Source organism: Pongo abelii, chromosome 8 (assembly GCF_028885655.2).
Source record: "Pongo abelii isolate AG06213 chromosome 8, NHGRI_mPonAbe1-v2.0_pri, whole genome shotgun sequence".
Lineage (NCBI taxonomy): Eukaryota > Metazoa > Chordata > Mammalia > Primates > Hominidae > Pongo > Pongo abelii.
In genome coordinates, this window is record NC_071993.2 from 46452315 (window position 1) to 46479111 (window position 26797).

The window sequence follows — 26797 nt, forward strand, 5'->3', positions numbered from 1 at the left end:
TATATTCACATAACAAGTAGACAGATGCATTCTCTGAATCCACTTTGTGGTACGTGCATTCAAGTCACAGAGTTGAACATTCCTTTTGACTGAGAAATTTTGAAACACTGTTTTTACAGTGTCGGCAAGTGGATATTTGGAACGCTGATAGGAACTCGTTGGAAACCGGACACCTTCACACAAAAACTAGACAGAAGTTTTCTCACAAACTTCTGTGGGATGTGTGCATTCAACTCACGGAGCTGAACATTTGTTTTGTTAGAGCAGTTTGGAAACACTCAGTTTCTGGAATTTGCAATTGGACATTTGGAGCACTTTGAGGTCTGTGCTGGTAAGGAAACATCTTCACATAACAGGTAGACAGAAGCAGTCTCTCAAACTTCTTTGTGGTGTGTGCATTCATCTCACAGAGTTGAACATTCCTTTGGACAGAGAAGTTTTGAAACACTCTTTTTACAGAATGTGGAAGTACATATTTGGAATCCTTATAGGAATTCGTTGGAAACGGGTCAACCTCACACAAAAACTAGACAGAAGCATTCTCACAATCTTCTGTGTCCTGTGAGCATTCAGCTCACGCAGCTGAACCCATCTTTTGATAGAGCAGTTTTGAAACACTCCTTTGGTAGAATCGGCAAGTGGACACTTGGAGCGCCTTGAGGCCTGTGGTGGAAAGGAAATATCTTGACATAAAAACTAGACAGAAGCATTCTCTGAAACTTCTTTGTGGTGCGTGCATTCAACTCACAGAGTTGTACATTCCTTTTGACAGAGATGTTTGAACGACTGTTTTTGTAGAGTCTGCAAGTGGAAATTTGGACCACTTATAGGAATTCGTTGAAAAGGGGACACCTTCACAGAAATCTAGACAGAAGCATTCTCACAAACTTCTCTGTGATGAGTGTATTCAACTCATGCAGTTTAACCTTTCCTTTCATTTAGCAGTTTTGAAACACTCTTTTGGCAGTATATGCAAGTGGTCATGCCGAAAGCTCTCAGGCCTGTGGTCGAAAAGGCAATATTTTCACATATATCCTAGAAGGAATCATTCTCAGAAACTACTTTGTGTTGCTCATATTCAACTCACAGAGTGGAACATTCCTTTAATTAGAGCAGCTATTTAACATTGTTTTTGTATAATCGGGAATTGGACATTGGGAGAGCTCTGAGGCCTCTGGTGGAAAGCCAAACATCCTCACAAAAACCTAAAGAGAAGCACTCTCAGAAACCACTTTGTGATGTGTTCATCCAGCACTCAGAGTGGAACATTCCTTTGGTTAGAGCAGTTTTGAAACACTCCTTCTGTGGAATCCGCATGTGGATATTTGGACCACTTATAGGAATTTGCTGGAAACGGGACATCCACAGATAAAAACGAGACAGAAACATTCTCACAAACTCCTGTTTGATGTGTGCTCTCAACTAAGAGATGTGAACTTTACTTTTGATAGAGCAGTTTTGAAACACTCTTTTTCTAGAATCCGCAACTGGACGTTTGGAGTGCTTTGAGGCCTGTGTTGGAAAAGGAAGTATATTCACATAACAAGTAGACAGATGCATTCTCTGAATCCACTTTGTGGTACGTGCATTCAAGTCACAGAGTTGAACATTCCTTTTGACTGAGAAATTTTGAAACACTGTTTTTACAGTGTCGGCAAGTGGATATTTGGAACGCTGATAGGAACTCGTTGGAAACCGGACACCTTCACACAAAAACTAGACAGAAGTTTTCTCACAAACTTCTGTGGGATGTGTGCATTCAACTCACGGAGCTGAACATTTGTTTTGTTAGAGCAGTTTGGAAACACTCAGTTTCTGGAATTTGCAATTGGACATTTGGAGCACTTTGAGGTCTGTGCTGGTAAGGAAACATCTTCACATAACAGGTAGACAGAAGCAGTCTCTCAAACTTCTTTGTGGTGTGTGCATTCATCTCACAGAGTTGAACATTCCTTTGGACAGAGAAGTTTTGAAACACTCTTTTTACAGAATGTGGAAGTACATATTTGGAATCCTTATAGGAATTCGTTGGAAACGGGTCAACCTCACACAAAAACTAGACAGAAGCATTCTCACAATCTTCTGTGTCCTGTGAGCATTCAGCTCACGGAGCTGAACCCATCTTTTGATAGAACAGTTTTGAAACACTCCTTTGGTAGAATCGGCAAGTGGACACTTGGAGCGCTTTGAGGCCTGTGGTGGAAAGGAAATATCTTGACATAAAAACTAGACAGAAGCATTCTCTGAAACTTCTTTGTGGTGCGTGCATTCAACTCACAGAGTTGTACATTCCTTTTGACAGAGATGTTTGAACGACTGTTTTTGTAGAGTCTGCAAGTGGAAATTTGGACCACTTATAGGAATTCGTTGAAAAGGGGACACCTTCACAGAAATCTAGACAGAAGCATTCTCACAAACTTCTCTGTATTGAGTGTATTCAACTCATGCAGTTTAACCTTTCCTTTCATGGAGCAGTTTTGAAACACTCTTTTGGCAGTATATGCAAGTGGTCATGCCGAAAGCTCTCAGGCCTGTGGTCGAAAAGGCAATATTTTCGCATATATCCTAGAAGGAATCATTCTCAGAAACTACTTTGTGTTGCTCATATTCAACTCACAGAGTGGAACATTCCTTTTATTAGAGCAGCTATTAAACACTGTTTTTGTATAATCGGGTATTGGACATTGGGAGAGCTCTGAGGCCTCTGGTGGAAAGCCAAACATCTTCACAAAAACCTAAAGAGAAGCACTCTCAGAAACCACTTTGTGATGTGTGCATCCAACTCTCAGAGTTGAACATTCCTTTGGTTAGAGCAGTTTTGAAACACTCCTTCTGTGGAATCCGCATGTGGATATTTGGACCACTTATAGGAATTTGCTGGAAACGGGACATCCACAGATAAAAACGAGACAGAAACATTCTCACAAACTCCTGTTTGACGTGTGCTCTCAACTAAGAGATGTGAACTTTACTTTTGATAGAGCAGTTTTGAAACACTCTTTTTCTAGTATCCGCAACTGGACGTTTGGAGTGCTTTGAGGCCTGTGTTGGAAAAGGAAGTATATTCACATAACAAGTAGACAGAAGCATTCTCTGAATCCACTTTGTGGTACGTGCATTCAAGTCACAGAGTTGAACATTCCTTTTGACTGAGAAATTTTGAAACACTGTTTTTACAGTGTCGGCAAGTGGATATTTGGAACGCTGATAGGAACTCGTTGGAAACCGGACACCTTCACACAAAAACTAGACAGAAGTTTTCTCACAAACTTCTGTGGGATGTGTGCATTCAACTCACGGAGCTGAACATTTGTTTTGTTAGAGCAGTTTTGAAACACTCATTTTCTGGAATTTGCAATTGGACATTTGGAGCACTTTGAGGTCTGTGCTGGTAAGGAAACATCTTCACATAACAGGTAGACAGAAGCAGTCTCTCAAACTTCTTTGTGGTGTGTGCATTCATCTCACAGAGTTGAACATTCCTTTGGACAGAGAAGTTTTGAAACACTCTTTTTACAGAATGTGGAAGTACATATTTGGAATCCTTATAGGAATTCGTTGGAAACGGGTCAACCTCACACAAAAACTAGACAGAAGCATTCTCACAATCTTCTGTGTCCTGTGAGCATTCAGCTCACGGAGCTGAACCCATCTTTTGATAGAGCAGTTTTGAAACACTCCTTTGGTAGAATCGGCAAGTGGACACTTGGAGCGCCTTGAGGCCTGTGGTGGAAAGGAAATATCTTGACATAAAAACTAGACAGAAGCATTCTCTGAAACTTCTTTGTGGTGCGTGCATTCAACTCACAGAGTTGTACATTCCTTTTGACAGAGATGTTTGAACGACTGTTTTTGTAGAGTCTGCAAGTGGAAATTTGGACCACTTATAGGAATTCATTGAAAAGGGGACACCTTCACAGAAATCTAGATAGAAGCATTCTCACAAACTTCTCTGTGATGAGTGTATTCAACTCATGCAGTTTAACCTTTCCTTTCATGGAGCAGTTTTGAAACACTCTTTTGGCAGTATATGCAAGTGGTCATGCCGAAAGCTCTCAGGCCTGTGGTCGAAAAGGCAATATTTTCACATATATCCTAGAAGGAATCATTCTCAGAAACTACTTTGTGTTGCTCATATTCAACTCACAGAGTGGAACATTCCTTTTATTAGAGCAGCTATTTAACATTGTTTTTGTATAATCGGGAATTGGACATTGGGAGAGCTCTGAGGCCTCTGGTGGAAAGCCAAACATCCTCACAAAAACCTAAAGAGAAGCACTCTCAGAAACCACTTTGTGATGTGTTCATCCAGCACTCAGAGTGGAACATTCCTTTGGTTAGAGCAGTTTTGAAACACTCCTTCTGTGGAATCCGCATGTGGATATTTGGACCACTTATAGGAATTTGCTGGAAACGGGACATCCACAGATAAAAACGAGACAGAAACATTCTCACAAACTCCTGTTTGACGTGTGCTCTCAACTAAGAGATGTGAACTTTACTTTTGATAGAGCAGTTTTGAAACACTCTTTTTCTAGTATCCGCAACTGGACGTTTGGAGTGCTTTGAGGCCTGTGTTGGAAAAGGAAGTATATTCACATAACAAGTAGACAGAAGCATTCTCTGAATCCACTTTGTGGTACGTGCATTCAAGTCACAGAGTTGAACATTCCTTTTGACTGAGAAATTTTGAAACACTGTTTTTACAGTGTCGGCAAGTGGATATTTGGAACGCTGATAGGAACTCGTTGGAAACCGGACACCTTCACACAAAAACTAGACAGAAGTTTTCTCACAAACTTCTGTGTGATGTGTGCATTCAACTCACGGAGCTGAACATTTGTTTTGTTAGAGCAGTTTTGAAACACTCAGTTTCTGGAATTTGCAATTGGACATTTGGAGCACTTTGAGGTCTGTGCTGGTAAGGAAACATCTTCACATAACAGGTAGACAGAAGCAGTCTCTCAAACTTCTTTGTGGTGTGTGCATTCATCTCACAGAGTTGAACATTCCTTTGGACAGAGAAGTTTTGAAACACTCTTTTTACAGAATGTGGAAGTACATATTTGGAATCCTTATAGGAATTCGTTGGAAACGGGTCAACCTCACACAAAAACTAGACAGAAGCATTCTCACAATCTTCTGTGTCCTGTGAGCATTCAGCTCACGCAGCTGAACCCATCTTTTGATAGAGCAGTTTTGAAACACTCCTTTGGTAGAATCGGCAAGTGGACACTTGGAGCGCCTTGAGGCCTGTGGTGGAAAGGAAATATCTTGACATAAAAACTAGACAGAAGCATTCTCTGAAACTTCTTTGTGGTGCGTGCATTCAACTCACAGAGTTGTACATTCCTTTTGACAGAGATGTTTGAACGACTGTTTTTGTAGAGTCTGCAAGTGGAAATTTGGACCACTTATAGGAATTCGTTGAAAAGGGGACACCTTCACAGAAATCTAGACAGAAGCATTCTCACAAACTTCTCTGTGATGAGTGTATTCAACTCATGCAGTTTAAACTTTCCTTTCATTTAGCAGTTTTGAAACACTCTTTTGGCAGTATATGCAAGTGGTCATGCCGAAAGCTCTCAGGCCTGTGGTCGAAAAGGCAATATTTTCACATATATCCTAGAAGGAATCATTCTCAGAAACTACTTTGTGTTGCTCATATTCAACTCACAGAGTGGAACATTCCTTTAATTAGAGCAGCTATTTAACATTGTTTTTGTATAATCGGGAATTGGACATTGGGAGAGCTCTGAGGCCTCTGGTGGAAAGCCAAACATCCTCACAAAAACCTAAAGAGAAGCACTCTCAGAAACCACTTTGTGATGTGTTCATCCAGCACTCAGAGTGGAACATTCCTTTGGTTAGAGCAGTTTTGAAACACTCCTTCTGTGGAATCCGCATGTGGATATTTGGACCACTTATAGGAATTTGCTGGAAACGGGACATCCACAGATAAAAACGAGACAGAAACATTCTCACAAACTCTTGTTTGATGTGTGCTCTCAACTAAGAGATGTGAACTTTACTTTTGATAGAGCAGTTTTGAAACACTCTTTTTCTAGAATCCGCAACTGGACGTTTGGAGTGCTTTGAGGCCTGTGTTGGAAAAGGAAGTATATTCACATAACAAGTAGACAGATGCATTCTCTGAATCCACTTTGTGGTACGTGCATTCAAGTCACAGAGTTGAACATTCCTTTTGACTGAGAAATTTTGAAACACTGTTTTTACAGTGTCGGCAAGTGGATATTTGGAACGCTGATAGGAACTCGTTGGAAACCGGACACCTTCACACAAAAACTAGACAGAAGTTTTCTCACAAACTTCTGTGTGATGTGTGCATTCAACTCACGGAGCTGAACATTTGTTTTGTTAGAGCAGTTTTGAAACACTCATTTTCTGGAATTTGCAATTGGACATTTGGAGCACTTTGAGGTCTGTGCTGGTAAGGAAACATCTTCACATAACAGGTAGACAGAAGCAGTCTCTCAAACTTCTTTGTGGTGTGTGCATTCATCTCACAGAGTTGAACATTCCTTTGGACAGAGAAGTTTTGAAACACTCTTTTTACAGAATGTGGAAGTACATATTTGGAATCCTTATAGGAATTCGTTGGAAACGGGTCAACCTCACACAAAAACTAGACAGAAGCATTCTCACAATCTTCTGTGTCCTGTGAGCATTCAGCTCACGGAGCTGAACCCATCTTTTGATAGAGCAGTTTTGAAACACTCCTTTGGTAGAATCGGCAAGTGGACACTTGGAGCGCTTTGAGGCCTGTGGTGGAAAGGAAATATCTTGACATAAAAACTAGACAGAAGCATTCTCTGAAACTTCTTTGTGGTGCGTGCATTCAACTCACAGAGTTGTACATTCCTTTTGACAGAGATGTTTGAACGACTGTTTTTGTAGAGTCTGCAAGTGGAAATTTGGACCACTTATAGGAATTCGTTGAAAAGGGGACACCTTCACAGAAATCTAGACAGAAGCATTCTCACAAACTTCTCTGTGGTGAGTGTATTCAACTCATGCAGTTTAACCTTTCCTTTCATGGAGCAGTTTTGAAACACTCTTTTGGCAGTATATGCAAGTGGTCATGCCGAAAGCTCTCAGGCCTGTGGTCGAAAAGGCAATATTTTCGCATATATCCTAGAAGGAATCATTCTCAGAAACTACTTTGTGTTGCTCATATTCAACTCACAGAGTGGAACATTCCTTTTATTAGAGCAGCTATTAAACACTGTTTTTGTATAATCGGGTATTGGACATTGGGAGAGCTCTGAGGCCTCTGGTGGAAAGCCAAACATCTTCACAAAAACCTAAAGAGAAGCACTCTCAGAAACCACTTTGTGATGTGTGCATCCAACTCTCAGAGTTGAACATTCCTTTGGTTAGAGCAGTTTTGAAACACTCCTTCTGTGGAATCCGCATGTGGATATTTGGACCACTTATAGGAATTTGCTGGAAACGGGACATCCACAGATAAAAACGAGACAGAAACATTCTCACAAACTCCTGTTTGACGTGTGCTCTCAACTAAGAGATGTGAACTTTACTTTTGATAGAGCAGTTTTGAAACACTCTTTTTCTAGTATCCGCAACTGGACGTTTGGAGTGCTTTGAGGCCTGTGTTGGAAAAGGAAGTATATTCACATAACAAGTAGACAGAAGCATTCTCTGAATCCACTTTGTGGTACGTGCATTCAAGTCACAGAGTTGAACATTCCTTTTGACTGAGAAATTTTGAAACACTGTTTTTACAGTGTCGGCAAGTGGATATTTGGAACGCTGATAGGAACTCGTTGGAAACCGGACACCTTCACACAAAAACTAGACAGAAGTTTTCTCACAAACTTCTGTGGGATGTGTGCATTCAACTCACGGAGCTGAACATTTGTTTTGTTAGAGCAGTTTTGAAACACTCATTTTCTGGAATTTGCAATTGGACATTTGGAGCACTTTGAGGTCTGTGCTGGTAAGGAAACATCTTCACATAACAGGTAGACAGAAGCAGTCTCTCAAACTTCTTTGTGGTGTGTGCATTCATCTCACAGAGTTGAACATTCCTTTGGACAGAGAAGTTTTGAAACACTCTTTTTACAGAATGTGGAAGTACATATTTGGAATCCTTATAGGAATTCGTTGGAAACGGGTCAACCTCACACAAAAACTAGACAGAAGCATTCTCACAATCTTCTGTGTCCTGTGAGCATTCAGCTCACGGAGCTGAACCCATCTTTTGATAGAGCAGTTTTGAAACACTCCTTTGGTAGAATCGGCAAGTGGACACTTGGAGCACCTTGAGGCCTGTGGTGGAAAGGAAATATCTTGACATAAAAACTAGACAGAAGCATTCTCTGAAACTTCTTTGTGGTGCGTGCATTCAACTCACAGAGTTGTACATTCCTTTTGACAGAGATGTTTGAACGACTGTTTTTGTAGAGTCTGCACGTGGAAATTTGGACCACTTATAGGAATTCGTTGAAAAGGGGACACCTTCAAAGAAATCTAGACAGAAGCATTCTCACAAACTTCTCTGTGGTGAGTGTATTCAACTCATGCAGTTTAACCTTTCCTTTCATGGAGCAGTTTTGAAACACTCTTTTGGCAGTATATGCAAGTGGTCATGCCGAATGCTCTCAGACCTGTGGTCGAAAAGGCAATATTTTCACATATATCCTAGAAGGAATCATTCTCAGAAACTACTTTTTGTTGCTCATATTCAACTCACAGAGTGGAACATTCCTTTTATTAGAGCAGCTATTTAACACTGTTTTTGTATAATCGGGAATTGGACATTGGGAGAGCTCTGAGGCCTCTGGTGGAAAGCCAAACATCCTCACAAAAACCTAAAGAGAAACACTCTCAGAAACAACTTTGTGATGTGTGCATCCAGCTCTCGGAGTTGAACATTCCTTTGGTTAGAGCAGTTTTGAAACACTCCTTCTGTGGAATCCGCATGTGGATATTTGGACCACTTATAGGAATTTGCTGGAAACGGGACATCCACAGATGAAAACGAGACAGAAACATTCTCACAAACTCCTGTTTGATGTGTGCTCTCAACTAAGAGATGTGAACTTTACTTTTGATAGAGCAGTTTTGAAACATTCTTTTTCTAGAATCCGCAACTGGACGTTTGGAGTGCTTTGAGGCCTGTGTTGGAAAAGGAAGTATATTCACATAACAAGTAGACAGAAGCATTCTCTGAATCCACTTTGTGGTACGTGCATTCAAGTCACAGAGTTGAACATTCCTTTTGACTGGAAATTTTGAAACACTGTTTTTACAGTGTCGGCAAGTGGATATTTGGAACGCTGATAGGAACTCGTTGGAAACCGGACACCTTCACACAAAAACTAGACAGAAGTTTTCTCACAAACTTCTGTGGGATGTGTGCATTCAACTCACGGAGCTGAACATTTGTTTTGTTAGAGCAGTTTTGAAACACTCATTTTCTGGAATTTGCAATTGGACATTTGGAGCACTTTGAGGTCTGTGCTGGTAAGGAAACATCTTCACATAACAGGTAGACAGAAGCAGTCTCTCAAACTTCTTTGTGGTGTGTGCATTCATCTCACAGAGTTGAACATTCCTTTGGACAGAGAAGTTTTGAAACACTCTTTTTACAGAATGTGGAAGTACATATTTGGAATCCTTATAGGAATTCGTTGGAAACGGGTCAACCTCACACAAAAACTAGACAGAAGCATTCTCACAATCTTCTGTGTCCTGTGAGCATTCAGCTCACGGAGCTGAACCCATCTTTTGATAGAGCAGTTTTGAAACACTCCTTTGGTAGAATCGGCAAGTGGACACTTGGAGCGCCTTGAGGCCTGTGGTGGAAAGGAAATATCTTGACATAAAAACTAGACATAAGCATTCTCTGAAACTTCTTTGTGGTGCGTGCATTCAACTCACAGAGTTGTACATTCCTTTTGACAGAGATGTTTGAACGACTGTTTTTGTAGAGTCTGCAAGTGGAAATTTGGACCACTTATAGGAATTCATTGAAAAGGGGACACCTTCACAGAAATCTAGACAGAAGCATTCTCACAAACTTCTCTGTGATGAGTGTATTCAACTCATGCAGTTTAACCTTTCCTTTCATGGAGCAGTTTTGAAACACTCTTTTGGCAGTATATGCAAGTGGTCATGCCGAAAGCTCTCAGGCCTGTGGTCGAAAAGGCAATATTTTCACATATATCCTAGAAGGAATCATTCTCAGAAACTACTTTGTGTTGCTCATATTCAACTCACAGAGTGGAACATTCCTTTTATTAGAGCAGCTATTTAACATTGTTTTTGTATAATCGGGAATTGGACATTGGGAGAGCTCTGAGGCCTCTGGTGGAAAGCCAAACATCCTCACAAAAACCTAAAGAGAAGCACTCTCAGAAACCACTTTGTGATGTGTTCATCCAGCACTCAGAGTGGAACATTCCTTTGGTTAGAGCAGTTTTGAAACACCCCTTCTGTGGAATCCGCATGTGGATATTTGGACCACTTATAGGAATTTGCTGGAAACGGGACATCCACAGATAAAAACGAGACAGAAACATTCTCACAAACTCCTGTTTGATGTGTGCTCTCAACTAAGAGATGTGAACTTTACTTTTGATAGAGCAGTTTTGAAACACTCTTTTTCTAGAATCCGCAACTGGACGTTTGGAGTGCTTTGAGGCCTGTGTTGGAAAAGGAAGTATATTCACATAACAAGTAGACAGATGCATTCTCTGAATCCACTTTGTGGTACGTGCATTCAAGTCACAGAGTTGAACATTCCTTTTGACTGAGAAATTTTGAAACACTGTTTTTACAGTGTCGGCAAGTGGATATTTGGAACGCTGATAGGAACTCGTTGGAAACCGGACACCTTCACACAAAAACTAGACAGAAGTTTTCTCACAAACTTCTGTGGGATGTGTGCATTCAACTCACGGAGCTGAACATTTGTTTTGTTAGAGCAGTTTGGAAACACTCAGTTTCTGGAATTTGCAATTGGACATTTGGAGCACTTTGAGGTCTGTGCTGGTAAGGAAACATCTTCACATAACAGGTAGACAGAAGCAGTCTCTCAAACTTCTTTGTGGTGTGTGCATTCATCTCACAGAGTTGAACATTCCTTTGGACAGAGAAGTTTTGAAACACTCTTTTTACAGAATGTGGAAGTACATATTTGGAATCCTTATAGGAATTCGTTGGAAACGGGTCAACCTCACACAAAAACTAGACAGAAGCATTCTCACAATCTTCTGTGTCCTGTGAGCATTCAGCTCACGGAGCTGAACCCATCTTTTGATAGAGCAGTTTTGAAACACTCCTTTGGTAGAATCGGCAAGTGGACACTTGGAGCGCCTTGAGGCCTGTGGTGGAAAGGAAATATCTTGACATAAAAACTAGACAGAAGCATTCTCTGAAACTTCTTTGTGGTGCGTGCATTCAACTCACAGAGTTGTACATTCCTTTTGACAGAGATGTTTGAACGACTGTTTTTGTAGAGTCTGCAAGTGGAAATTTGGACCACTTATAGGAATTCGTTGAAAAGGGGACACCTTCACAGAAATCTAGACAGAAGCATTCTCACAAACTTCTCTGTGATGAGTATATTCAACTCATGCAGTTTAACCTTTCCTTTCATTTAGCAGTTTTGAAACACTCTTTTGGCAGTATATGCAAGTGGTCATGCCGAAAGCTCTCAGGCCTGTGGTCGAAAAGGCAATATTTTCACATATATCCTAGAAGGAATCATTCTCAGAAACTACTTTGTGTTGCTCATATTCAACTCACAGAGTGGAACATTCCTTTAATTAGAGCAGCTATTTAACATTGTTTTTGTATAATCGGGAATTGGACATTGGGAGAGCTCTGAGGCCTCTGGTGGAAAGCCAAACATCCTCACAAAAACCTAAAGAGAAGCACTCTCAGAAACCACTTTGTGATGTGTTCATCCAGCACTCAGAGTGGAACATTCCTTTGGTTAGAGCAGTTTTGAAACACTCCTTCTGTGGAATCCGCATGTGGATATTTGGACCACTTATAGGAATTTGCTGGAAACGGGACATCCACAGATAAAAACGAGACAGAAACATTCTCACAAACTCCTGTTTGATGTGTGCTCTCAACTAAGAGATGTGAACTTTACTTTTGATAGAGCAGTTTTGAAACACTCTTTTTCTAGAATCCGCAACTGGACGTTTGGAGTGCTTTGAGGCCTGTGTTGGAAAAGGAAGTATATTCACATAACAAGTAGACAGATGCATTCTCTGAATCCACTTTGTGGTACGTGCATTCAAGTCACAGAGTTGAACATTCCTTTTGACTGAGAAATTTTGAAACACTGTTTTTACAGTGTCGGCAAGTGGATATTTGGAACGCTGATAGGAACTCCTTGGAAACCGGACACCTTCACACAAATACTAGACAGAAGTTTTCTCACAAACTTCTGTGGGATGTGTGCATTCAACTCACGGAGCTGAACATTTGTTTTGTTAGAGCAGTTTGGAAACACTCAGTTTCTGGAATTTGCAATTGGACATTTGGAGCACTTTGAGGTCTGTGCTGGTAAGGAAACATCTTCACATAACAGGTAGACAGAAGCAGTCTCTCAAACTTCTTTGTGGTGTGTGCATTCATCTCACAGAGTTGAACATTCCTTTGGACAGAGAAGTTTTGAAACACTCTTTTTACAGAATGTGGAAGTACATATTTGGAATCCTTATAGGAATTCGTTGGAAACGGGTCAACCTCACACAAAAACTAGACAGAAGCATTCTCACAATCTTCTGTGTCCTGTGAGCATTCAGCTCACGGAGCTGAACCCATCTTTTGATAGAGCAGTTTTGAAACACTCCTTTGGTAGAATCGGCAAGTGGACACTTGGAGCGCCTTGAGGCCTGTGGTGGAAAGGAAATATCTTGACATAAAAACTAGACAGAAGCATTCTCTGAAACTTCTTTGTGGTGCGTGCATTCAACTCACAGAGTTGTACATTCCTTTTGACAGAGATGTTTGAACGACTGTTTTTGTAGAGTCTGCAAGTGGAAATTTGGACCACTTATAGGAATTCGTTGAAAAGGGGACACCTTCACAGAAATCTAGACAGAAGCATTCTCACAAACTTCTCTGTGGTGAGTGTATTCAACTCATGCAGTTTAACCTTTCCTTTCATGGAGCAGTTTTGAAACACTCTTTTGGCAGTATATGCAAGTGGTCATGCCGAAAGCTCTCAGGCCTGTGGTCGAAAAGGCAATATTTTCGCATAAATCCTAGAAGGAATCATTCTCAGAAACTACTTTGTGTTGCTCATATTCAACTCACAGAGTGGAACATTCCTTTTATTAGAGCAGCTATTAAACACTGTTTTTGTATAATCGGGTACTGGACATTGGGAGAGCTCTGAGGCCTCTGGTGGAAAGCCAAACATCTTCACAAAAACCTAAAGAGAAGCACTCTCAGAAACCACTTTTTGATGTGTGCATCCAACTCTCAGAGTTGAACATTCCTTTGGTTAGAGCAGTTTTGAAACACTCCTTCTGTGGAATCCGCATGTGGATATTTGGACCACTTATAGGAATTTGCTGGAAACGGGACATCCACAGATAAAAACGAGACAGAAACATTCTCACAAACTCCTGTTTGACGTGTGCTCTCAACTAAGAGATGTGAACTTTACTTTTGATAGAGCAGTTTTGAAACACTCTTTTTCTAGTATCCGCAACTGGACGTTTGGAGTGCTTTGAGGCCTGTGTTGGAAAAGGAAGTATATTCACATAACAAGTAGACAGAAGCATTCTCTGAATCCACTTTGTGGTACGTGCATTCAAGTCACAGAGTTGAACATTCCTTTTGACTGAGAAATTTTGAAACACTGTTTTTACAGTGTCGGCAAGTGGATATTTGGAACGCTGATAGGAACTCGTTGGAAACCGGACACCTTCACACAAAAACTAGACAGAAGTTTTCTCACAAACTTCTGTGTGATGTGTGCATTCAACTCACGGAGCTGAACATTTGTTTTGTTAGAGCAGTTTTGAAACACTCATTTTCTGGAATTTGCAATTGGACATTTGGAGCACTTTGAGGTCTGTGCTGGTAAGGAAACATCTTCACATAACAGGTAGACAGAAGCAGTCTCTCAAACTTCTTTGTGGTGTGTGCATTCATCTCACAGAGTTGAACATTCCTTTGGACAGAGAAGTTTTGAAACACTCTTTTTACAGAATGTGGAAGTACATATTTGGAATCCTTATAGGAATTCGTTGGAAACGGGTCAACCTCACACAAAAACTAGACAGAAGCATTCTCACAATCTTCTGTGTCCTGTGAGCATTCAGCTCACGGAGCTGAACCCATCTTTTGATAGAGCAGTTTTGAAACACTCCTTTGGTAGAATCGGCAAGTGGACACTTGGAGCACCTTGAGGCCTGTGGTGGAAAGGAAATATCTTGACATAAAAACTAGACAGAAGCATTCTCTGAAACTTCTTTGTGGTGCGTGCATTCAACTCACAGAGTTGTACATTCCTTTTGACAGAGATGTTTGAACGACTGTTTTTGTAGAGTCTGCAAGTGGAAATTTGGACCACTTATAGGAATTCGTTGAAAAGGGGACACCTTCACAGAAATCTAGACAGAAGCATTCTCACAAACTTCTCTGTGGTGAGTGTATTCAACTCATGCAGTTTAACCTTTCCTTTCATGGAGCAGTTTTGAAACACTCTTTTGGCAGTATATGCAAGTGGTCATGCCGAATGCTCTCAGACCTGTGGTCGAAAAGGCAATATTTTCACATATATCCTAGAAGGAATCATTCTCAGAAACTACTTTTTGTTGCTCATATTCAACTCACAGAGTGGAACATTCCTTTTATTAGAGCAGCTATTTAACACTGTTTTTGTATAATCGGGAATTGGACATTGGGAGAGCTCTGAGGCCTCTGGTGGAAAGCCAAACATCCTCACAAAAACCTAAAGAGAAACACTCTCAGAAACAACTTTGTGATGTGTGCATCCAACTCTCGGAGTTGAACATTCCTTTGGTTAGAGCAGTTTTGAAACACTCCTTCTGTGGAATCCGCATGTGGATATTTGGACCACTTATAGGAATTTGCTGGAAACGGGACATCCACAGATAAAAACGAGACAGAAACATTCTCACAAACTCCTGTTTGATGTGTGCTCTCAACTAAGAGATGTGAACTTTACTTTTGATAGAGCAGTTTTGAAACACTCTTTTTCTAGAATCCGCAACTGGACGTTTGGAGTGCTTTGAGGCCTGTGTTGGAAAAGGAAGTATATTCACATAACAAGTAGACAGAAGCATTCTCTGAATCCACTTTGTGGTACGTGCATTCAAGTCACAGAGTTGAACATTCCTTTTGACTGAGAAATTTTGAAACACTGTTTTTACAGTGTCGGCAAGTGGATATTTGGAACGCTGATAGGAACTCGTTGGAAACCGGACACCTTCACACAAAAACTAGACAGAAGTTTTCTCACAAACTTCTGTGGGATGTGTGCATTCAACTCACGGAGCTGAACATTTGTTTTGTTAGAGCAGTTTTGAAACACTCATTTTCTGGAATTTGCAATTGGACATTTGGAGCACTTTGAGGTCTGTGCTGGTAAGGAAACATCTTCACATAACAGGTAGACAGAAGCAGTCTCTCAAACTTCTTTGTGGTGTGTGCATTCATCTCACAGAGTTGAACATTCCTTTGGACAGAGAAGTTTTGAAACACTCTTTTTACAGAATGTGGAAGTACATATTTGGAATCCTTATAGGAATTCGTTGGAAACGGGTCAACCTCACACAAAAACTAGACAGAAGCATTCTCACAATCTTCTGTGTCCTGTGAGCATTCAGCTCACGGAGCTGAACCCATCTTTTGATAGAGCAGTTTTGAAACACTCCTTTGGTAGAATCGGCAAGTGGACACTTGGAGCGCCTTGAGGCCTGTGGTGGAAAGGAAATATCTTGACATAAAAACTAGACAGAAGCATTCTCTGAAACTTCTTTGTGGTGCGTGCATTCAACTCACAGAGTTGTACATTCCTTTTGACAGAGATGTTTGAACGACTGTTTTTGTAGAGTCTGCAAGTGGAAATTTGGACCACTTATAGGAATTCGTTGAAAAGGGGACACCTTCACAGAAATCTAGACAGAAGCATTCTCACAAACTTCTCTGTGGTGAGTGTATTCAACTCATGCAGTTTAACCTTTCCTTTCATGGAGCAGTTTTGAAACACTCTTTTGGCAGTATATGCAAGTGGTCATGCCGAAAGCTCTCAGGCCTGTGGTCGAAAAGGCAATATTTTCACATATATCCTAGAAGGAATCATTCTCAGAAACTACTTTGTGTTGCTCATATTCAACTCACAGAGTGGAACATTCCTTTTATTAGAGCAGCTATTTAACATTGTTTTTGTATAATCGGGAATTGGACATTGGGAGAGCTCTGAGGCCTCTGGTGGAAAGCCAAACATCCTCACAAAAACCTAAAGAGAAGCACTCTCAGAAACCACTTTGTGATGTGTTCATCCAGCACTCAGAGTGGAACATTCCTTTGGTTAGAGCAGTTTTGAAACACTCCTTCTGTGGAATCCGCATGTGGATATTTGGACCACTTATAGGAATTTGCTGGAAACGGGACATCCACAGATAAAAACGAGACAGAAACATTCTCACAAACTCCTGTTTGATGTGTGCTCTCAACTAAGAGATGTGAACTTTACTTTTGATAGAGCAGTTTTGAAACACTCTTTTTCTAGAATCCGCAACTGGACGTTTGGAGTGCTTTGAGGCCTGTGTTGGAAAAGGAAGTATATTCACATAACAAGTAGACAGATGCATTCTCTGAATCCACTTTGTGGTACGTGCATTCAAGTCACAGAGTTGAACATTCCTTTTGACTGAGAAATTTTGAAACACTGTTTTTACAGTGTCGGCAAGTGGATATTTGGAACGCTGATAGGAACTCGTTGGAAACCGGACACCTTCACACAAAAACTAGACAGAAGTTTTCTCACAAACTTCTGTGGGATGTGTGCATTCAACTCACGGAGCTGAACATTTGTTTTGTTAGAGCAGTTTTGAAACACTCATTTTCTGGAATTTGCAATTGGACATTTGGAGCACTTTGAGGTCTGTGCTGGTAAGGAAACATCTTCACATAACAGGTAGACAGAAGCAGTCTCTCAAACTTCTTTGTGGTGTGTGCATTCATCTCACAGAGTTGAACATTCCTTTGGACAGAGAAGTTTTGAAACACTCTTTTTACAGAATGTGGAAGTACATATTTGGAATCCTTATAGGAATTCGTTGGAAACGGGTCAACCTCACACAAAAACTAGACAGAAGCATTCTCACAATCTTCTGTGTCCTGTGAGCATTCAGCTCACGGAGCTGAACCCATCTTTTGATAGAGCAGTTTTGAAACACTCCTTTGGTAGAATCGGCAAGTGGACACTTGGAGCGCCTTGAGGCCTGTGGTGGAAAGGAAATATCTTGACATCAAAACTGGACAGAAGCATTCTCTGAAACTTCTTTGTGGTGCGTGCATTCAACTCACAGAGTTGTACATTCCTTTTGACAGAGATGTTTGAACGACTGTTTTTGTAGAGTCTGCAAGTGGAAATTTGGACCACTTATAGGAATTCGTTGAAAAGGGGACACCTTCACAGAAATCTAGACAGAAGCATTCTCACAAACTTCTCTGTGTTGAGTGTATTCAACTCATGCAGTTTAACCTTTCCTTTCATGGAGCAGTTTTGAAACACTCTTTTGGCAGTATATGCAAGTGGTCATGCCGAAAGCTCTCAGGCCTGTGGTCGAAAAGGCAATATTTTCGCATATATCCTAGAAGGAATCATTCTCAGAAACTACTTTTTGTTGCTCATATTCAACTCACAGAGTGGAACATTCCTTTTATTAGAGCAGCTATTAAACACTGTTTTTGTATAATCGGGTATTGGACATTGGGAGAGCTCCGAGGCCTCTGGTGGAAAGCCAAACATCTTCACAAAAACCTAAAGAGAAGCACTCTCAGAAACCACTTTGTGATGTGTGCATCCAACTCTCAGAGTGGAACATTCCTTTGGTTAGAGCAGTTTTGAAACACTCCTTCTGTGGAATCCGCATGTGGATATTTGGACCACTTCTAGGAATTTGCTGGAAACGGGACATCCACAGATCAAAACGAGACAGAAACATTCTCACAAACTCCTGTTTGATGTGTGCTCTCAACTAAGAGATGTGAACTTTACTTTTGATAGAGCAGTTTTGAAACATTCTTTTTCTAGTATCCGCAACTGGACGTTTGGAGTGCTTTGAGGCCTGTGTTGGAAAAGGAAGTATATTCACATAACAAGTAGACAGAAGCATTCTCTGAATCCACTTTGCGGTGCGTGCATTCAAGTCACAGAGCTGAACATTCCTTTTGACTGAGAAATTTTGAAACACTGTTTTTACAGTGTCGGCAAGTGGATATTTGGAACGCTGATAGGAACTCGTTGGAAACCGGACACCTTCACACAAAAACTAGACAGAAGTTTTCTCACAAACTTCTGTGGGATGTGTGCATTCAACTCACGGAGCTGAACATTTGTTTTGTTAGAGCAGTTTTGAAACACTCATTTTCTGGAATTTGCAATTGGACATTTGGAGCACTTTGAGGTCTGTGCTGGTAAGGAAACATCTTCACATAACAGGTAGACAGAAGCAGTCTCTCAAACTTCTTTGTGGTGTGTGCATTCATCTCACAGAGTTGAACATTCCTTTGGACAGAGAAGTTTTGAAACACTCTTTTTACAGAATGTGGAAGTACATATTTGGAATCCTTATAGGAATTCGTTGGAAACGGGTCAACCTCACACAAAAACTAGACAGAAGCATTCTCACAATCTTCTGTGTCCTGTGAGCATTCAGCTCACGGAGCTGAACCCATCTTTTGATAGAGCAGTTTTGAAACACTCCTTTGGTAGAATCGGCAAGTGGACACTTGGAGCGCCTTGAGGCCTGTGGTGGAAAGGAAATATCTTGACATAAAAACTAGACAGAAGCATTCTCTGAAACTTCTTTGTGGTGCGTGCATTCAACTCACAGAGTTGTACATTCCTTTTGACAGAGATGTTTGAACGACTGTTTTTGTAGAGTCTGCAAGTGGAAATTTGGACCACTTATAGGAATTCGTTGAAAAGGGGACACCTTCACAGAAATCTAGACAGAAGCATTCTCACAAACTTCTCTGTGATGAGTGTATTCAACTCATGCAGTTTAACCTTTCCTTTCATGGAGCAGTTTTGAAACACTCTTTTGGCAGTATATGCAAGTGGTCATGCCGAAAGCTCTCAGGCCTGTGGTCGAAAAGGCAACATTTTCACATCTATCCTAGAAGGAATCATTCTCAGAAACTACTTTGTGTTGCTCATATTCAACTCACAGAGTGGAACATTCCTTTTATTAGAGCAGCTATTTAACACTGTTTTTGTATAATCAGGAATTGGACATTGGGGGAGCTCTGAGGCCTCTGGTGGAAAGCCAAACATCCTCACAAAAACTTAAAGAGAAGCACTCTCAGAAACCACTTTGTGATGTGTGCATCCAACTCTCAGAGTTGAACATTCCTTTGGTTAGAGCAGTTTTGAAACACTCCTTCTGTGGAATCCGCATGTGGATATTTGGACCACTTATAGGAATTTGCTGGAAACGGGACATCCACAGATAAAAACGAGACAGAAACATTCTCACAATCTCCTGTTTGATGTGTGCTCTCAACTAAGAGATGTGAACTTTACTTTTGATAGAGCAGTTTTGAAACACTCTTTTTCTAGAATCCGCAACTGGACGTTTGGAGTGCTTTGAGGCCTGTGTTGGAAAAGGAAGTATATTCACATAACAAGTAGACAGAAGCATTCTCTGAATCCACTTTGTGGTACGTGCATTCAAGTCACAGAGTTGAACATTCCTTTTGACTGAGAAATTTTGAAACACTGTTTTTACAGTGTCGGCAAGTGGATATTTGGAACGCTGATAGGAACTCGTTGGAAACCGGACACCTTCACACAAAAACTAGACAGAAGTTTTCTCACAAACTTCTGTGGGATGTGTGCATTCAACTCACGGAGCTGAACATTTGTTTTGTTAGAGCAGTTTTGAAACACTCATTTTCTGGAATTTGCAATTGGACATTTGGAGCACTTTGAGGTCTGTGCTGGTAAGGAAACATCTTCACATAACAGGTAGACAGAAGCAGTCTCTCAAACTTCTTTGTGGTGTGTGCATTCATCTCACAGAGTTGAACATTCCTTTGGACAGAGAAGTTTTGAAACACTCTTTTTACAGAATGTGGAAGTACATATTTGGAATCCTTATAGGAATTCGTTGGAAACGGGTCAACCTCACACAAAAACTAGACAGAAGCATTCTCACAATCTTCTGTGTCCTGTGAGCATTCAGCTCACGGAGCTGAACCCATCTTTTGATAGAGCAGTTTTGAAACACTCCTTTGGTAGAATCGGCAAGTGGACACTTGGAGCGCCTTGAGGCCTGTGGTGGAAAGGAAATATCTTGACATCAAAACTGGACAGAAGCATTCTCTGAAACTTCTTTGTGGTGCGTGCATTCAACTCACAGAGTTGTACATTCCTTTTGACAGAGATGTTTGAACGACTGTTTTTGTAGAGTCTGCAAGTGGAAATTTGGACCACTTATAGGAATTCGTTGAAAAGGGGACACCTTCACAGAAATCTAGACAGAAGCATTCTCACAAACTTCTCTGTGGTGAGTGTATTCAACTCATGCAGTTTAACCTTTCCTTTCATGGAGCAGTTTTGAAACACTCTTTTGGCAGTATATGCAAGTGGTCATGCCGAAAGCTCTCAGGCCTGTGGTCGAAAAGGCAATATTTTCGCATATATCCTAGAAGGAATCATTCTCAGAAACTACTTTGTGTTGCTCATATTCAACTCACAGAGTGGAACATTCCTTTTATTAGAGCAGCTATTAAACACTGTTTTTGTATAATCGGGTATTGGACATTGGGAGAGCTCTGAGGCCTCTGGTGGAAAGCCAAACATCTTCACAAAAACCTAAAGAGAAGCACTCTCAGAAACCACTTTGTGATGTGTGCATCCAACTCTCAGAGTGGAACATTCCTTTGGTTAGAGCAGTTTTGAAACACTCCTTCTGTGGAATCCGCATGTGGATATTTGGACCACTTATAGGAATTTGCTGGAAACGGGACATCCACAGATGAAAACGAGACAGAAACATTCTCACAAACTCCTGTTTGATGTGTGCTCTCAACTAAGAGATGTGAACTTTACTTTTGATAGAGCAGTTTTGAAACATTCTTTTTCTAGTATCCGCAACTGGACGTTTGGAGTGCTTTGAGGCCTGTGTTGGAAAAGGAAGTATATTCACATAACAAGTAGACAGAAGCATTCTCTGAATCCACTTTGCGGTACGTGCATTCAAGTCACAGAGCTGAACATTCCTTTTGACTGAGAAATTTTGAAACACTGTTTTTACAGTGTCGGCAAGTGGATATTTGGAACGCTGATAGGAACTCGTTGGAAACCGGACACCTTCACACAAAAACTAGACAGAAGTTTTCTCACAAACTTCTGTGGGATGTGTGCATTCAACTCACGGAGCTGAACATTTGTTTTGTTAGAGCAGTTTTGAAACACTCATTTTCTGGAATTTGCAATTGGACATTTGGAGCACTTTGAGGTCTGTGCTGGTAAGGAAACATCTTCACATAACAGGTAGACAGAAGCAGTCTCTCAAACTTCTTTGTGGTGTGTGCATTCATCTCACAGAGTTGAACATTCCTTTGGACAGAGAAGTTTTGAAACACTCTTTTTACAGAATGTGGAAGTACATATTTGGAATCCTTATAGGAATTCGTTGGAAACGGGTCAACCTCACACAAAAACTAGACAGAAGCATTCTCACAATCTTCTGTGTCCTGTGAGCATTCAGCTCACGGAGCTGAACCCATCTTTTGATAGAGCAGTTTTGAAACACTCCTTTGGTAGAATCGGCAAGTGGACACTTGGAGCGCTTTGAGGCCTGTGGTGGAAAGGAAATATCTTGACATAAAAACTAGACAGAAGCATTCTCTGAAACTTCTTTGTGGTGCGTGCATTCAACTCACAGAGTTGTACATTCCTTTTGACAGAGATGTTTGAACGACTGTTTTTGTAGAGTCTGCAAGTGGAAATTTGGACCACTTATAGGAATTCGTTGAAAAGGGGACACCTTCACAGAAATCTAGACAGAAGCATTCTCACAAACTTCTCTGTGATGAGTGTATTCAACTCATGCAGTTTAACCTTTCCTTTCATGGAGCAGTTTTGAAACACTCTTTTGGCAGTATATGCAAGTGGTCATGCCGAAAGCTCTCAGGCCTGTGGTCGAAAAGGCAACATTTTCACATATATCCTAGAAGGAATCATTCTCAGAAACTACTTTGTGTTGCTCATATTCAACTCACAGAGTGGAACATTCCTTTTATTAGAGCAGCTATTTAACACTGTTTTTGTATAATCAGGAATTGGACATTGGGGGAGCTCTGAGGCCTCTGGTGGAAAGCCAAACATCCTCACAAAAACTTAAAGAGAAGCACTCTCAGAAACCACTTTGTGATGTGTGCATCCAACTCTCAGAGTTGAACATTCCTTTGGTTAGAGCAGTTTTGAAACACTCCTTCTGTGGAATCCGCATGTGGATATTTGGACCACTTATAGGAATTTGCTGGAAACGGGACATCCACAGATAAAAACGAGACAGAAACATTCTCACAATCTCCTGTTTGATGTGTGCTCTCAACTAAGAGATGTGAACTTTACTTTTGATAGAGCAGTTTTGAAACACTCTTTTTCTAGAATCCGCAACTGGACGTTTGGAGTGCTTTGAGGCCTGTGTTGGAAAAGGAAGTATATTCACATAACAAGTAGACAGAAGCATTCTCTGAATCCACTTTGTGGTACGTGCATTCAAGTCACAGAGTTGAACATTCCTTTTGACTGAGAAATTTTGAAACACTGTTTTTACAGTGTCGGCAAGTGGAGATTTGGAACGCTGATAGGAACTCGTTGGAAACCGGACACCTTCACACAAAAACTAGACAGAAGTTTTCTCACAAACTTCTGTGTGATGTGTGCATTCAACTCACGGAGCTGAACATTTGTTTTGTTAGAGCAGTTTTGAAACACTCATTTTCTGGAATTTGCAATTGGACATTTGGAGCACTTTGAGGTCTGTGCTGGTAAGGAAACATCTTCACATAACAGGTAGACAGAAGCAGTCTCTCAAACTTCTTTGTGGTGTGTGCATTCATCTCACAGAGTTGAACATTCCTTTGGACAGAGAAGTTTTGAAACACTCTTTTTACAGAATGTGGAAGTACATATTTGGAATCCTTATAGGAATTCGTTGGAAACGGGTCAACCTCACACAAAAACTAGACAGAAGCATTCTCACAATCTTCTGTGTCCTGTGAGCATTCAGCTCACGGAGCTGAACCCATCTTTTGATAGAGCAGTTTTGAAACACTCCTTTGGTAGAATCGGCAAGTGGACACTTGGAGCGCCTTGAGGCCTGTGGTGGAAAGGAAATATCTTGACATCAAAACTGGACAGAAGCATTCTCTGAAACTTCTTTGTGGTGCGTGCATTCAACTCACAGAGTTGTACATTCCTTTTGACAGAGATGTTTGAACGACTGTTTTTGTAGAGTCTGCAAGTGGAAATTTGGACCACTTATAGGAATTCGTTGAAAAGGGGACACCTTCACAGAAATCTAGACAGAAGCATTCTCACAAACTTCTCTGTGGTGAGTGTATTCAACTCATGCAGTTTAACCTTTCCTTTCATGGAGCAGTTTTGAAACACTCTTTTGGCAGTATATGCAGGTGGTCATGCCGAATGCTCTCAGACCTGTGGTCGAAAAGGCAATATTTTCACATATATCCTAGAAGGAATCATTCTCAGAAACTACTTTTTGTTGCTCATATTCAACTCACAGAGTGGAACATTCCTTTTATTAGAGCAGCTATTTAACACTGTTTTTGTATAATCGGGAATTGGACATTGGGAGAGCTCTGAGGCCTCTGGTGGAAAGCCAAACATCCTCACAAAAACCTAAAGAGAAACACTCTCAGAAACAACTTTGTGATGTGTGCATCCAACTCTCGGAGTTGAACATTCCTTTGGTTAGAGCAGTTTTGAAACACTCCTTCTGTGGAATCCGCATGTGGATATTTGGACCACTTATAGGAATTTGCTGGAAACGGGATATCCACAGATGAAAACGAGACAGAAACATTCTCACAAACTCCTGTTTGATGTGTGCTCTCAACTAAGAGATGTGAACTTTACTTTTGATAGAGCAGTTTTGAAACATTCTTTTTCTAGAATCCGCAACTGGACGTTTGGAGTGCTTTGAGGCCTGTGTTGGAAAAGGAAGTATATTCACATAACAAGTAGACAGAAGCATTCTCTGAATCCACTTTGTGGTACGTGCATTCAAGTCACAGAGTTGAACATTCCTTTTGACTGAGAAATTTTGAAACACTGTTTTTACAGTGTCGGCAAGTGGATATTTGGAACGCTGATAGGAACTCGTTGGAAACCGGACACCTTCACACAAAAACTAGACAGAAGTTTTCTCACAAACTTCTGTGGGATGTGTGCATTCAACTCACGGAGCTGAACATTTGTTTTGTTAGAGCAGTTTTGAAACACTCATTTTCTGGAATTTGCAATTGGACATTTGGAGCACTTTGAGGTCTGTGCTGGTAAGGAAACATCTTCACATAACAGGTAGACAGAAGCAGTCTCTCAAACTTCTTTGTGGTGTGTGCATTCATCTCACAGAGTTGAACATTCCTTTGGACAGAGAAGTTTTGAAACACTCTTTTTACAGAATGTGGAAGTACATATTTGGAATCCTTATAGGAATTCGTTGGAAACGGGTCAACCTCACACAAAAACTAGACAGAAGCATTCTCACAATCTTCTGTGTCCTGTGAGCATTCAGCTCACGGAGCTGAACCCATCTTTTGATAGAGCAGTTTTGAAACACTCCTTTGGTAGAATCGGCAAGTGGACACTTGGAGCGCCTTGAGGCCTGTGGTGGAAAGGAAATATCTTGACATAAAAACTAGACAGAAGCATTCTCTGAAACTTCTTTGTGGTGCGTGCATTCAACTCACAGAGTTGTACATTCCTTTTGACAGAGATGTTTGAACGACTGTTTTTGTAGAGTCTGCAAGTGGAAATTTGGACCACTTATAGGAATTCGTTGAAAAGGGGACACCTTCACAGAAATCTAGACAGAAGCATTCTCACAAACTTCTCTGTGGTGAGTGTATTCAACTCATGCAGTTTAACCTTTCCTTTCATGGAGCAGTTTTGAAACACTCTTTTGGCAGTATATGCAAGTGGTCATGCCGAAAGCTCTCAGGCCTGTGGTCGAAAAGGCAATATTTTCACATATATCCTAGAAGGAATCATTCTCAGAAACTACTTTGTGTTGCTCATATTCAACTCACAGAGTGGAACATTCCTTTTATTAGAGCAGCTATTTAACATTGTTTTTGTATAATCGGGAATTGGACATTGGGAGAGCTCTGAGGCCTCTGGTGGAAAGCCAAACATCCTCACAAAAACCTAAAGAGAAGCACTCTCAGAAACCACTTTGTGATGTGTTCATCCAGCACTCAGAGTGGAACATTCCTTTGGTTAGAGCAGTTTTGAAACACTCCTTCTGTGGAATCCGCATGTGGATATTTGGACCACTTATAGGAATTTGCTGGAAACGGGACATCCACAGATAAAAACGAGACAGAAACATTCTCACTAACTCCTGTTTGATGTGTGCTCTCAACTAAGAGATGTGAACTTTACTTTTGATAGAGCAGTTTTGAAACACTCTTTTTCTAGAATCCGCAACTGGACGTTTGGAGTGCTTTGAGGCCTGTGTTGGAAAAGGAAGTATATTCACATAACAAGTAGACAGATGCATTCTCTGAATCCACTTTGTGGTACGTGCATTCAAGTCACAGAGTTGAACATTCCTTTTGACTGAGAAATTTTGAAACACTGTTTTTACAGTGTCGGCAAGTGGATATTTGGAACGCTGATAGGAACTCGTTGGAAACCGGACACCTTCACACAAAAACTAGACAGAAGTTTTCTCACAAACTTCTGTGGGATGTGTGCATTCAACTCACGGAGCTGAACATTTGTTTTGTTAGAGCAGTTTTGAAACACTCATTTTCTGGAATTTGCAATTGGACATTTGGAGCACTTTGAGGTCTGTGCTGGTAAGGAAACATCTTCACATAACAGGTAGACAGAAGCAGTCTCTCAAACTTCTTTGTGGTGTGTGCATTCATCTCACAGAGTTGAACATTCCTTTGGACAGAGAAGTTTTGAAACACTCTTTTTACAGAATGTGGAAGTACATATTTGGAATCCTTATAGGAATTCGTTGGAAACGGGTCAACCTCACACAAAAACTAGACAGAAGCATTCTCACAATCTTCTGTGTCCTGTGAGCATTCAGCTCACGGAGCTGAACCCATCTTTTGATAGAGCAGTTTTGAAACACTCCTTTGGTAGAATCGGCAAGTGGACACTTGGAGCGCCTTGAGGCCTGTGGTGGAAAGGAAATATCTTGACATCAAAACTGGACAGAAGCATTCTCTGAAACTTCTTTGTGGTGCGTGCATTCAACTCACAGAGTTGTACATTCCTTTTGACAGAGATGTTTGAACGACT